Source organism: Anomalospiza imberbis, chromosome 5 (genome assembly GCF_031753505.1).
Source record: "Anomalospiza imberbis isolate Cuckoo-Finch-1a 21T00152 chromosome 5, ASM3175350v1, whole genome shotgun sequence".
NCBI classification, from domain to species: Eukaryota; Metazoa; Chordata; class Aves; order Passeriformes; family Viduidae; genus Anomalospiza; species Anomalospiza imberbis.
Genome location: NC_089685.1, coordinates 60,998,550 through 61,013,054, shown reverse-complemented (window position 1 = coordinate 61,013,054; position 14,505 = coordinate 60,998,550). Strand labels below are relative to the sequence as shown.

At 40.4% G+C, this 14,505-nt stretch overlaps 1 long non-coding RNA gene across 1 annotated transcript; it reads left to right on the top strand.

The window, feature by feature from the left end:
* The first annotated feature begins 11,709 nt into the window (after nucleotides 1-11,709).
* LOC137474575 (uncharacterized) lies at nucleotides 11,710-14,060 on the top strand. The gene is made up of 2 exons (XR_010999411.1): nucleotides 11,710-12,130; nucleotides 13,542-14,060. It is a non-coding gene; the product is annotated as an uncharacterized lncRNA (long non-coding RNA).
* The last annotated feature ends 445 nt before the right edge of the window (nucleotides 14,061-14,505 follow it).

The following is a 14,505-nucleotide window of genomic DNA, read 5'->3' as shown; positions in this document are numbered from 1 at the left end:
CAAGGTCTTTGTGAAGTAGTTGTGGCTTCTATCACCATTTAATACCCATATGTGTGTGCATATATTGGGTAAGAAAGATGAAAGGAAGGTCCAGATAAATGAGGGCAAGAACTTTGGAATAAAAGCTGAGAGCATATAGAATTAGAATTTTGAAATGAGAAAATAAAGGCAGCTCACCTGGGTGCTGATAAGAGCCAAAGACCGTACAGGATAGTGAGGGACTGAGCTCACTATGTTTGGGGTGGTTTTTTCAGTAATGTTCACCTTCCTAGAATAAACCTGTATGTTTCAGCACAGTTGCTGCTTGACTTCTCCTTGTGCTGAGCAGGATGAGTATTGTAGAAATACACTGTCATTATTGTAAAACTGAACTGTCTCATGCATCTGGGGTTTCAGAGTGATTCTCTTAGTGCCTCTTTCTGTGGAGCAGAGACTTGGAAAAAGCCAGGCAGCTCATCCCCACTGCCTTGGCATGTGAGAGAAATGCTTCCTTCTGTGCCTGGTTGCTGAGCCCACGGTGAATAATACCTGTGTGAATGGTCTCACAGTTGGTAGAGCTTGTCAACAAGAGTTCGGAAACCTTCTCCTGGAGACTAAGAGAAGGAGGTTCAGTGTCTTGATTTCTGCTGTGATTTGCTTCAGCAATCTTTCTTCTGCATGGTTTCATTTCTTGCCAGACTCAATTTCTTTGAAAAATGCTATGGAATTTCCTCACTGCACCAACATCCCAGCATATTCTGGCAGCAGCTTTTTATCATTGTTTCTCCACCTACATCAGGTAGATACCGAGACAAGAACTGACTGTTGCTGTTTCTAGCATTGTCTCTCAGTATATTGCAAATACATACATACATATATTTATATATAGTTTGACATACGATTTTCAGCTATGTTAAGAGCATTATGGTGTAGTAGTCTGCATCCTTCTGTTCCTGTCACTCTGTGAGGAAAAGAACACCTAGCACACACTCTTTCTCCCAGGACAAAAACTACAGAGATCACTTAGGAACTGCAAAAGCCCGTTAAATGGTGAAGAACCTGTATGTCGCAGTCTTTGTGTAAGGAAGCTGCCTATGTTCCCAGGAGGACATCTTTGAGAACACTGGTGGAAGGCTGAGAGATTGACAGGATGAAGATAGGGCTGTAGCACATGGCAGTGTGGAAATTTTGGAATAGACCCAAGCTGTTCTTGGTAGCCTAATTTGGAGCCTCTTCTTCAGCTTTTTTGGCTCAAAAGTGATAAAGAATCTATAGCTTAGATGTTCTCAGAGCTGCTTTTAACTCCATAGAGTTTCTCTTGCTTTTTCATATACGCTGCAAGATTATTATTGTTCTCTGTCATATCAATAATTACAGGGAAAACCCATTGACTGATGAATTCAGTAGACTTACTCTAGGCTTACTCTGACATCAGAGAGTATTTATTTTCGTTTTTGTATTGAAAGTTGCTACATTGCCTGGTTGTTATGAATAGGTAAGGCTTTATAAAGCCTTACCTATCTGTAACACCTGGTGGACTAAATGAGACTGAGTTTAAAACCTATAAATTAAAACCTTTTTGGCATATTGAAATTAATTCCCTGCCCAAATAAAGTTTTCAGCAGTGAGGTAATTCTTATTGTCTCAGTGCTGTGCAGTTAAAGACGTCCCTTCTTTTAGAATTCTAGATATTAAATACCTCACCTATATTTTCTTGACAAAGGCGACACTTCTTTTTCTCTCTGTTTCTTTATTTCATTATAGCTAACTCAAGAGATAACAGAAGAGCCGTTTGCACTGCTTTGTTAAGAAACGTGCTTTCCTCCCGCTTGACTGTCACAGATTCCACCACCAGGAGGCCTCCTTCCAGTGCTTATATCTAGGCAAAGAAAACACAAGGAGAATGAAGAGAAGTGGAGAAACCCATCCGCGCAAAAGTAATCTGAAATTAATGCTTATCCTATAAATTGAGATTTTCAGAGTTCTGTGCAAGTATCAATTAATTATCGCAAATATCTCAATATCTGACTATCACGGATGCCATGACTTTTGGAGATAATGGAGTGTCTGTCACAGGTGGTACCCTTCATTGAATAGCTGAGTGATAGCCAGGGCAGTTCATGCTTCTGTCTTCTGGATGGATCTTAGTAACCTAAAAAATAATAAAATGCAGTAAAGCACAGGTCATATTTTTCATCCCTTATGTGTGCCCTCTATCAGCCAGCAAATATGCCTTCGCCTACTTTGCCTCTGCCTTCTCTCTTTTAGTTACTTATTCACAGGTTCTTAATTCTCTTTCACTTTTCACAGCTGGCTTTTATAGTGTCCTAAAGTTCTGAATAGCTGCACTAACACTCTTTCTGATTGTTCTATTTTGCTAACCAGACCTTTAAATAAAGGAGGAAGGAGAAATGTTTTTTATCCTTATTTTTTTACCCTACTGGCTTTTCAAAGCTGCAGTCATTACTTTGGCTGAAATGTAGACTTTGTTATTCAAAAGAACACTGTGTACATGATCTCTTGACTAAAAAGGATGTAGAGTTGTCATTATTTTTTCCTTAAACCCTATTTATTTTTCTCTTCACTGCTGAGTCAAGCCTTGTATACCCGCTTCTGTGCTTGTTTCCCATGGTCATGTTTCAGTACTGATGAGTGCAAGACACAGCTTTGCAATGCAATTTCAGAATGGATGACAGGTGAGAACAGTTTTGCTCCTGTCAGGAAATGCAGCTTCTGCAAGCTGTAAGTTACCCTCAGTTGCAAACTGAGTTACCCCTTGTCTTTCAAACTCAGTTTCTGCCCTCCTTCCCTGGATTCACACATACATACAACATGTTTACATTTGTGCTTTTTGGCCTCTCTAATGTGTACTAACATGGAAAACATGTATCCTCTGCTCTAAGAAGCAAAAAAAGTGTAAATGAAGCCATGCATGAAATATGCAAAGTCCCAGGACTCTGAGGTTTCCCAATCATTGCTCACCATTCTGGCCACACTGTTCACTTGAAAGAATTTACACGAATACCCAAGCAGTTGAGCCACTCACATGCTCTGGAGAGAATCCGTTGCTTCCTGACAAGAGTTTGTCACGAGGCTGTCCTTGGTGACTGGGAAACCAAAGGTTCAGAGAGCATGTGCAGCCCACATAGCAGTGAAAGCTTGTGTTAAGCTTTATTTCACTCTGTTCCTATTACCTGGCTACTCTTTGCTTGCTTCCACATCTGCCACATTTTCATGAATGAAAAAATATTTCATTCTTTTCGTTGTCTCTTACTTTCACAGTCATCTGTTTCCATGGCTCACTTTCCAGGAAATGATGAAACTTAAGCCTCCAGTCTGTATGTTCCTGACGAGCAGATTCTGGAAAAGGGAATACCAGGGAAAGGGTCTCAAGCATCTCTTGTGGGTTGGTGTTTGGTGCTGTTGTAACCCTTCACCACTGGCAGCTGCTGGAGACAAGATGTTTGGCCTTTGGACTGTGCTGCTGTGTTGTTTATAGGGGAGAGCAAACAGGGCCTGGATTCTAAATTCCCTGCCAAGGTGGTTTCATCTCAGGCCTCAGAAGAGCATCAGCTGTGCTTTGCCTGTACAAACAAGCACACTTGTGTATCATAAACTGTATGATGAGATTCTGTGAAGCTCAGTGTGTATAGCATGCTATGAAGGTGGGAGAGAAGTGCTAAGTATTCTTTCCTCTTCCATGTTCTTTCACCATTCCTTCTGTACCTTCACTTAGACACACTCCAAGAAGCTCCACTAACTGGGAGGATTCCCAGCTGGAACCAGAAAAATTCAAGATGAACAAACTGCTGTCACCAAAGAGAGTCATAAGAACACTGAGGTAAGCGTTTTCCCTAGACCCTACTAATCAAAATAAGAATTTTGTATCCAACCTGGGTGGTCTTTTTTCCCCCTAGGATGCCTTGATCTACAGGTTACTTTACATTAATTCTTTGTGTTAGAAAGGTATGCCTGTGGATGGCCTCCTATCAAACGCAAAAATTGGAAATAATGTGGTCTTTAGATGATGTGGAGTCTGCAACAACATGACAACGGATTGTCTGCAACAACATGACAACGGATTGTGTGGCCCAGAAAGTCCTTTTGGGTATCTGCTGCCAGCGTATATGCAGATGACGTTACTTTTCAGGCTTTTGAGGAATGCAGACAGCAGCTCACCAATGGTCTGCACTACTCCAGGATGCCAATTTAGAACCCATTTCTTTGAGACCTGTGAAAGCAGAGTACAGGAGTATTTACAGCAATAAATAGGAAATCTGATTCGTTTTGGTTTCCTGTTCTGTGTTGTTCCCTGGGGTAGCAAGGGATGCAAATATGAGACATATTAGGACCAGGAAGAAGGTGATCTTGGTAGGTCAACAACTGTCATACAAGTAGCTGCGCAGTGTCAAGTGTGTTCACCAGCACTAAAGCTCATTGGTTCACAAGGGAAAGCGGACCCTGAGAGTATAAATTTTGAATTTGCATTAAATGCCCAAGCCAAATGTGCCATAATGGAGGGTAATCTCTCTCTGAAACTGAAAATAAAACATAAACTAAGTCATGGATACTAAACTTAGGAACTGTGTTTTTCATTCTGCCTTCCTTCCCCAGATTCCTTCAAGATGAGAAGCAGTTCAGAGAAGACTGGTAAGACTGATAGGAATGCAGGACAAAAATATATTCACAAATATGTGCAGCCAGCAACTGGACGTGTCACAGAAGTTCAGGCTTTCATTTAAAGTATTCATTGCTCTTAAGGAAAATTTCCTTGTCTAACCATCCAGAAGCCACTCTGTCAGTCACCCTGGGACTGAAGCTCTTTCTTAGCAGGCTGTTGCAGTGACCCAGAGGGTCCCTCACTTGACTCCCTACACCCTCCCCACTCCCGCAGTCAGACCAGGTTTCCTTACTGGCTCGAGCTGAGATTTCTGTTAGTAGAGTCTCAGACATCTGGATCCTTAAAATAATTTAACCATGGCTCAAGCTAGGTGCCTCCAAGAAGGGACCCCAAAGAAAGCTCTCGGGTTTTATACCCTCCCAATCTCTGTGTGACAAAGTCCTGGCTCCTCCTGCTGAGTCCTCGGCTCCTGCTGTGTCCCAGTGTCCGGTCACCTGGCTGTGCCACAGGTCCTGTGCCCTCTGTTGTGCCAAGGTTCAGCGCCAGTTCCTGGCCTCTTGCCTGGGGCTCTCACAGCCCAGAGCCCAACCTGTGGCTGACACTGCAGCTGTACACCGAGCTACTGGCACTGAATGTGTTCCTCAACACTCTTCATCTTGTTACTATAACTGAAAAGGTTGTCAGTTTGGGTTTGTTGGATTTTTTTTTTCATTAATTTGTCAGATGACATGAAACAGGAGTTCTGTAACCATTCAGAAAGACTTTCTTGAAGTCCTTGGCAGAGGTTCTATCACTCTAATTTCAAACACATGCCACAGGCACCTTTTCCACTTCCTCTGCTGTTCAGGGATTCTTATTTGTTGCAGGTTATCATTCCCCAGGCAACACTCACTGCCTATATTGTACTCTCTAGCCAAGATCCAAGATACAAGACATTTCCTTTAGAAAAGAAGTAAGGGAAGAATGTGGTACAGGGAAAATTATACTTAACTTTGACTTATGCACCAAGTGCTTAAATATTGTAAAGAATCTCATCTTTTTAATGGGAGGGAAGGCCTGTCATATTTAGAAAGTGGTTCCCAGCTCACACATCTGTGTAATTTGATTAATTTTGGGGAAAAAACCAAATGAAAATCTTAGTCTCTGAAGGTTTAAATTTTGTCACTCTGAAAGAAAGGGAAATTGTTTTCATGGGTCAGCAGACAGGCTGTTCTCACAATTCATTCATTCATTTACAGTTGAAGTAATATGCTACTTCAGTTCCAAGATTAAACAACTGGTAGTGATAACTTGTTGCCAGGGATCATGTTAAGGATGTCAAGCATAGTGTAGAACACGGGAAAACTTGTAATCGAAATTGGACAGGAGAGCCAGTGTGCAGTGGGCTGCAGAAAAGGATAATCTGCCAGTAAAAAATGGGGATTGCAGTATCCAAAACAAATGTCCTAATTTGATATTTAGTCACCTAGGTAAGTAGTGACACTTTCCAAAATGCTCCATAATAGGCACTTATTTTGCAGTCAATGAGAACTGCAGGTGCCCACCACTAAAATTTTACTGCTTAATTATAAGCCCCTGATTTAATTCCTGGTTTGATATCTTGAGACCTGAATAATCTGGATGATGGAGCATAATGCAACAGCTTGACCACTGTAGCTGGGTAGAGAGTAGGAAATCACTTTGAAATGTCTAACAGAAAACCAAGGGAATTTTTGACATGTTTTTTGTTAGTGTTTTATGAAAAAGGAAAAATGCTTATTTATCACACAAAAAATGGAAAAGCTCTAAGCACAGGGAGCTAAGAGAGTATAAGGCAGAAGGAAAAAAAGCAAGGGAAGGATATTTGGGCAAAGCAGCATGGAAGAAAGTATGAAGAGTGGAAGGAATGGTAGTGGTAAATGCACACAGGCTGCATTGAGTCAGAGGCTGGGAACACTGAACCGGATACAGAAGCCTGTTGAGGGTATTCAAAGCTAGTGTTCACAGAGCCAAACATTTATTTCACTACAAATGCTTTGGAATGAAACTGAATTATATTGCTCTTAAGTAGAAGTAAAGAACAATGCCTACATTGTTACACACTTTGTGAATTTTCCTGTATTGTACATTGAAGCAGGGAGGGGAGGTGGGGTGAGAAGGAATAGGTGATCAGTCACAAGTCTGTCTGCTCTGTTAAAATCCAGAGCCCTTGAAAACAAGCTGGCAGGAGAGCAAGCTATTCTCCTTAAAATCTAGAATTAGGTATAAACATTTTCTTTTATATTTACTCATGCTGCCAATTTCTTCTCTCAGCATAACACACAATTTACTCAGTTTTCAACTTGCTGACTTCTACATATTTTTATAATGAAAGTTTGTGTTGCCACATGTCTGTCAACAAGTGGAAGCAAAATATTTGTCTTCTCTTGACCAAGTTGAATTGAGTTTGGTTTCTTTTTTTTCTTTAAATAGTCACTGTTAGAGCAATGCTGATGGAATCCAGGTCACTTTTTATTTTTTTGAATCCCTGTCCTTGCTTATGTTTAAGTATCATCCCAGTGATACTGCCACGCTGCTAGCCACATTCCTCTTGCCACAGGCAGGGCATTGTCATTACAGCATGTTAGAAAAAGCCCTTTAACTGGTGCTGCTTTGTCACCGTGGAGTGGCAAGGGGGAAACATACTTCACTAGGGCATTATGCAGGGAGTGGAATTTGGGAGAAATTAGTTTGTTTATAAAACTGTCTTAGAAAAATACAGTAACCATGTGATGCTATTCTCATTTTCTATACACGCTGACAGACTGAAACACACAAGTGTGTTGTGATTTGTTAATTTTGTGAAAGCAGTTTATGGAGTCAATAAATCTTGAAGGAAGAAACATTCTAAACTCGTTTCTGTTGGAGACAGCTGACTCGGCTGTGAGCTTTATGGAGTAATTCCATCAGTCGCTTTTTACTAGATAAGGACATTCCCTGGTTTCATGGCTATTTTGCAAGACTATAATTGCCTTCTATGACCCTGAAATTTCTCCTGCTATTTCAGCAGGAGAGGATGCTTTTATTCCTTTTCCCATGGCTGCAGTGTGGTGCTGCTAGCACTAGTGCTGCTGTATTTTGCCCTAGAGATAGGTATGTTTCACTCGGAGATGGGCCAGACTTTTTAGAGAAGGCATGAGAATTAAGGCATTCATCCTAACAATATGGTAAATTACTGAAATTCTTTCTGGCCTTCATTTCTCTTGAAGGAACTGAGACATGGACAAGCTTCTAGCAAGTACCATCCTCATCAAACAAGCAAATCTTCTAAGTCCAAACAAGTAAAATATAAACCAGTGACTTTTCCAGGTATATAATGCAAAGCTTGAAAGGATAAGAAGGAAAGCATTTGGAAGCTGTCTCAACGTATGTTTGAAACTAGAGGACTAAAAATAGCACCTCATCCTAGAGAGGTGACACAGTGTTTGAGAAGGTTAGGCCATGATGTCATAGATTGAGTTAATTTTTCTCTCCTGCTGACAGCTGATTTGTTAGCACCCATATACACAATGTAATTAAAAAAAAAAAAAAAAAGATTCTTAAGGGCAGTTGCTCATGTAAAGGCAGTGTGGAAGTGGGATTGCTTTGCACATTTTAGTGTTGCATTTTTTCAGTTTTTCTCACAGATTCTGCCCCTAAGAAAGTAGGGTCCATACCCATTAAAACTTAAACCCTTTTGTCTTCCTGAGAAGAATGGGTGAGAAGATATTACTCCTTTCTTGGGAAGCAGGTCCCATATCCTTTCAAAGATACTTGAATTCTTCCTCAAGTGATACTCAGGATTAACCTTCACCCAGACAATTCAGAATCCTGAGCCGATCTGCAGACCTTTAGAAAAGGTTCTTCAAGACCGCTCAGTCATTTCTAACAAATGCCCAGGATGAAAGATGGTTGTTGTTCTCTTCAGCTTCTTATCACCAGTTTATTTCTGCTGCATCAGTGGCATGTGATAGCTGAGGCTGAGGAACTGTGGCTGGTCAGTTAGGAACATCTCATGGCTGCAGTTCAATACTGAATACAATTTTGAAATCAAATATTTGAATGTCTTACAACTTCCTTCTTGTTTGATGCTCATTGTCCAAAGGACAGAGGTCCTTTGACAGAGCGTGAGCTCTGGTCTCAGAAATTCTGACCTATTCCTCTGTCTTGGATTGCCTGACTGTTAAAACAGGAAGTGCTGCCTTAATAATCCAGTGAAAGAACGAAAGTGCAGGACAGACAAAATAGGAAGAATGACTGCAGTAGAAAGTACTGGGGTATATTGAACCCCAGTGGGAGTTGTTATTGAGTAGGAGTTGTGCAGCTGCACAGAGTTTCAGAAACACAGATATGTCATTTATAATCACCAATTCAGCAAAAACATGAGAAAGAGAGATTAACAGCTTTTTTATCAGATATGGACAGAGAAGTGTTTAATAAAGAACTCACTTACCAATAAGGCTGGTAAAGAAACCATGGTAATCCATGGAAAGGAGAACAATTAATTAAAAAAGAATAATCAGACTAATGAAACTCTGAAGTTTAAAGGTTTAAGATTGAAGAAAATCATTAGCCACACCATTATGGAAAATTAAGGCTCTATTGTAGCAAAATCAAGGAAGCAGTATTTTAAAACCAATTACAATTCCTAAGACCTTTAAATATTATTCTAATGTAAAAATAACTGTATGATGATGCACTCAATGCCTATCCAAGTTTTGAGGTTTGAAAAACAAACTGCTTATGATCTCTTGTGGCCAATAGCCTGGCAAACATACGGAATACAAATGGAGCAAGATTGGGGTTTTTATCTATGGTTTACATACAAACTCAGTTGGAAACAGCAGGCAAAGCCAAGAGTGAAAAACTGGCCAAAGGAGGAGCATGTTCAGTTCTGCAGGATGGTTGGTTTAAAAGGAAAGCTGATATCAACTGAGAGGCTAAGCTGGAAAACCTGAGCTTTTCCAAACTGATAAGGAATGTGGGAAGACTGTTAAATTTATTTGTTTTTCAAGCAGAGGCTCTTCAAAATTTAGTGGGTTTTTTATAATGAAGAAATGTCTCAAATACCAGTGCTGAATTTCTTCCAAACGTGAATTTAAAAATGTTTCTCCTGTAATACATATTTTTTTTATGTGACCAGTGAAATTTGCCATGACCTAGAAATTTAAAATTTTCTATCAGCTGCACTTTAAATACATTGTTCTTTCTGAGTCATGCTAATGAAAATGTTGTCCTGAGTACAAAACAGAGCAGTGTACACAAAGTCATTATTCACCCTACTTGACAACAGAAGCACTCAGCTTCTTTGAGCTGGAATGCATTAAAGGGGAGAAAAAGACATTCAATGAATTATGCTTTTTTCAGCTGTAACACTGAAAACTCTGCTGTCCTATGTTTGGTGCAAAAAGCTGCTTTGCTTCATGTCTTTTTCAGACTAATTTTCAGTGCTAGTGTGTGAATAAGTTAAAGAAGCATTGACTCTTTTGGCCATAACAGTTAAGACAGTATTTGCAGTACTTCCAACTTTGCTTGCATTAGGAGTCAGAATCTCTTTGTGAAGAATACACACACAGAGGCCTATGTTCTGCAGCACTGAAACATTTTCTTGTTTTAACTCCCTTTCTCATGAGTTGTTGCAGTTAAATCAAGATTTCTGACTCAGCTTCCTGCAACAAATCCTTGTTCCTTCTCTCTCACTTTTTATTAGGCACCAATGTGCTCAGCTGCTGCCAGACAAATTCTACCCCCTGTATTTGCATTCAGTCCCAGAGAAGTCCCTCTGTCTACAGGAACGGCGACAGTCCACCAAATGGCAAAAGTGATCCAGCACTGTGCCAAGACAGTCTTTCGCTCTCTCCCTCAACTCCCAGCTGCCTGATTCCATCTTTCCTTTTTTGCTGTTCAGATAAGCACCAGAGGGAATACAAATAGGAGAAAAGCAAATCATAATGCCTTGCTGGGTTAAAGCTAAGCTCAGGCTCTCTCTGAGGGCTGGAACATGGGGTATTAGGTTGTGCAGTGTAGGAGCCTGGCCATGATCAGGCAGTGATCAGGCCCCTGGTGCCAGGGACTGGCCATGTGATGTACGTCATTCCCTTGGGGAATGGCTTCCCATTTAATCTGTGAGCAGAGGATTGTTTAGTCAATTCTTCTGGTTTACTTAGCAAAATGAAGATATTTACCCATGGACTTTAACCAGGGCTGTGAGTGAGCTTTGATTCAAATGCAAGCTTCTCAGAGGCATTGTCACCAAATCTGAAGACTGATAACAGTTTCATATCAAATAAATTTTATTATTGCTTTCTTCATCCTACTTTTATCTGATCTTGGAGGTAATTCAAATGAACAAAGATATATGCAATTGCAATTACTACTCCCACTTAGCTACATATGTGGGCAGTCTTATTTCATAATTAGTCCGTTACTTCTGTTTATCATAAAGTTAATATTCAGCTGAAGTAGAACAAGGTGCACTTATTCCAGAATAAAAATCTATGTATGTGGAGCTAGTAAAGAGCAGTTATTCTGGAATTTGCAACAGCTATCTAGAAAGCTCTTACAGTTAAAAAAAAGACCTGCACTTCCCAAAGTATACATTTCATGATTCAGAGTAATATATTTTGCCAACTGCATTTCATTTTTTTTCTATAGTGATTAAAATAGAGATTCTTTTTTTTTTTATGCAGAGACTGATAAACCGTAAAAGGTTATAGCACCAGTTGCTCAAGCAGAAAGAAGTATTAAAAATGAGAAAGATGCTTTAAAAATGTATTTTTTAAATATCTGTTAGCATAGGTAAGAAATGTGCTCAAAGGGTTAGGGTAGTGGTTAGGGTTAGGTTTAGGGTTGAGAGAGTCCAAGAGCCTACAGCTCCAGGAACACTGGGGCTGGAAAAGGCATGGCAAGGTGATCCTGGCAGGGCCCCAGCTTTGCTGCACCTACACCAGGCAGTACCACACTACATCTTATTTAATGGTATGTAGTGCCTATTATGAATGTTACTTTTTTCTTCTTTTTTTTCTCTTTGTTGCCCCTAAATCCAGCTTCAGCTCAGTTTTTCTTTGACTGATCACTGGTGAGTTGTTCACAGCCACCAGGCCAGCCCTGTGCCTTGCCTGTTGCCTTTATACCCCTGTATTCCTCAGCAAATCTTGTGCCCCCACTTCTCGAGGCTTCTGCTATTGCTCCATGCTTGCAATTCTCTGCCCTGCATCACTGCGCTAGCCATAAGTCTCTTTTTCTACACAAAATAACTGTTTGTTACTTTTGTTTATATAAAATGATGGTTGTACCACACACAGATAAACAGAAGTAAAACAAATTAGCCTAGACCTGGTTAATTATGGAAACTGCTGTCACAGTTAACCAGTGAAAAGATACAGAAGGGTCCAGAGAAGTTCAAACAAAGCAAACCTGACAAATCTCAGTCCTGAGGCCTTGCACATTCAGTACAAAGCTTATGGAAAATTACTGAAAGGGGCAATACCCTATTCCAGGGCTGCATGTTTCAGCCCCAAAGGTCAGGAGCAGGTAAGAGCAAGCTGCACACACTATCACATAATCCACCATGTTTGGGCATGTTTTTAGAAGTGATTATGCTGGGCTTTTTTTTTTTTTTCACTTTTGGGGTAGTAAAAAAGCATGCAAGTATTAGAGTCTCAGTTACCCAAACTTTTAAAAGTAGAAGTTAGTTGGAATATTGCATATTTTTTACAGATAAAATTGCATGGCATAGTAAAGGGTAGACAACAAGGGTAATGGCAAGGATAGGCAAGCACTGAAATGATCTAGTTCTTTCTCAAAAGATAAAAGAAAATCTACAGCCTCCCCAGCCAAATGAACATTAGACTCTGCTTTGAGATAGATAATCTCTTGATGTCTCTTTCAGTCCTATTGTTCTCTATTATTAGTTTGTTTTTTATCTTAAAGAAAATATTCCTTGTGCATTCTCAGAATGGATGGTTTTTCTTATCTCCTTTGTCTTTTTGATAGATCACACGTGATATACTGATGCATGTCTCCATAAATCCTCTAACTTGGTTTAGGTTTTGCAAAGATTGCAAGTGGCCTTGTTTTTTCCAGTTTGCTTTCTTTTTTTATTTTTTTATTTTATCATGTCATTCTTAATTATATATATAAATAATTTCTAATTTCACAATCACCTATAAAAATAGTGAATATTGTGGGGCTTGGATTACTATCACTTACTGTGATTGTATAGTTGACATACAGATTATTTATTTCTCATTTAGAAAAATACCCATTCCTGAATTCTCTAGTTGGTGTTTTGATATTACTGCTATCTTCTTTTCCAGTCACATACAATCTGTTGTGTTCCTGACCTGACCTGTCATCTCTTTGATATCAGTGGGCACAGCCCGCTAATTCATCACTTCCTTCATAGCTGCAATGCTGAACCGTGGTCTGGACAGGACATCTTGATAGACAGAAGGGAGATCTCTAATCCTATAACAAATCCTTAGTGATTAACTCAAAATAAATTAGAGGTAGCAAAATCTACCTTTTAACATGTCTTTTTAAGGCAGGATCACTCCCAATACTGTAGTATTGAATACTTTTGTCAAGGCTTAGCCTAAGGATCTCAAGACTGTGATGGAGACATAACTCAGTCCCCCAGTACCATCTCTATTCCTTCCAGAGATTCCATTTTAACAATATAGCTCTCCTGTTAATTCAGTCTGAATTTCAAAGCTTGGCTGATCTGATATTTTGCCACTCTTACCCTGAGACCCACTGTATGCACAGAGCTTTTGCTGCTCATCTTACCTCTGACCAGAGACAGAAAACAAAACCCCAACAACAAAACTCCTCATGATTCCCCTACTGCACCCACGGATGAAGTTTTTGAGGATGAAAAAAATAATCAGCTGGGAACTTAATGTTTTATGGTAATGGTTTGACTTGGTTCTTGTCCAAACAGGTACAAGATCTCGAGTGAAAGGAAATGTGTATCACAGTGGTGTGTCTCATTCCAGTACGTCCCTCAGGGATGGAGATGCACTGGTCACAGCAGAACCTGGAAAGTGGAAGGAGAAGAGTGAGGGATGCCTCTACTCATTTGGGCCAATGTCTAACAGGATGGGCTCTGCGGGGTTATTGTACAACAGCAGCTGGAAGCCGAATGAGCAATTAATGATCACACAATGTTTTGAAGTTGTAGAATGTAATTTATTGCCCAAAGTAGCTCTTTGGAGTGGGAAATGGTCTTAAGATTCTGTGCATTCATTGACCTTTCTGAGAACCATTTTACAAACTAAAAGGATAATGAAGGGAAGATTGTTTACAGAGGGAGGCATTTTCTGCTGCAGAGCTGCTCAGCAGCACCAGAGGGGTCACCCTCTTCATTCTGTTCTGGAATAAAAGCGTACTTTGTGCAGGAATTCACCTTTAAAGGACTGTCTGCCTAAGTGCTCTTCTGGAATAGCTCTTGCAGAATAATGCGGTTTTCAAAAGCTGTGCCAGCCGCTTCCTCTGTATAGACAAAGCCTTGTGCTCCCAGGATTGGACTTTTGGTAATTATAGAAATCGCTCAGTGTTTTGAATGGGGACCCTACAAGCACTTCTGTGGTGTGCTGATGATGGCACAGGGCTGTGGGTTTTGTTGCTTGGTTTCTTGACTTGGCTAAGAAATGGCTTGGAAAAGGTGCCCTTAACCTCCCACAGGCAGAGGGTGGGGAAGTTTTCACAAGGCCCTTGAAACAGGCTGAGATGCTGCTCCAATCCCTTCTGCCACGCCAAGCCCACACAAGGGGCAGCCAGGAACTCCTGCTCGCAGGAGATGTGATGTCTCCTTGACATGCAGTCCCTACCAACTGTGCCACCAGAGGCAAGCTAAAACGGGCGACTGCTTTCCAAATACTGTCTCCAAGAAGCCTGCAGATGTC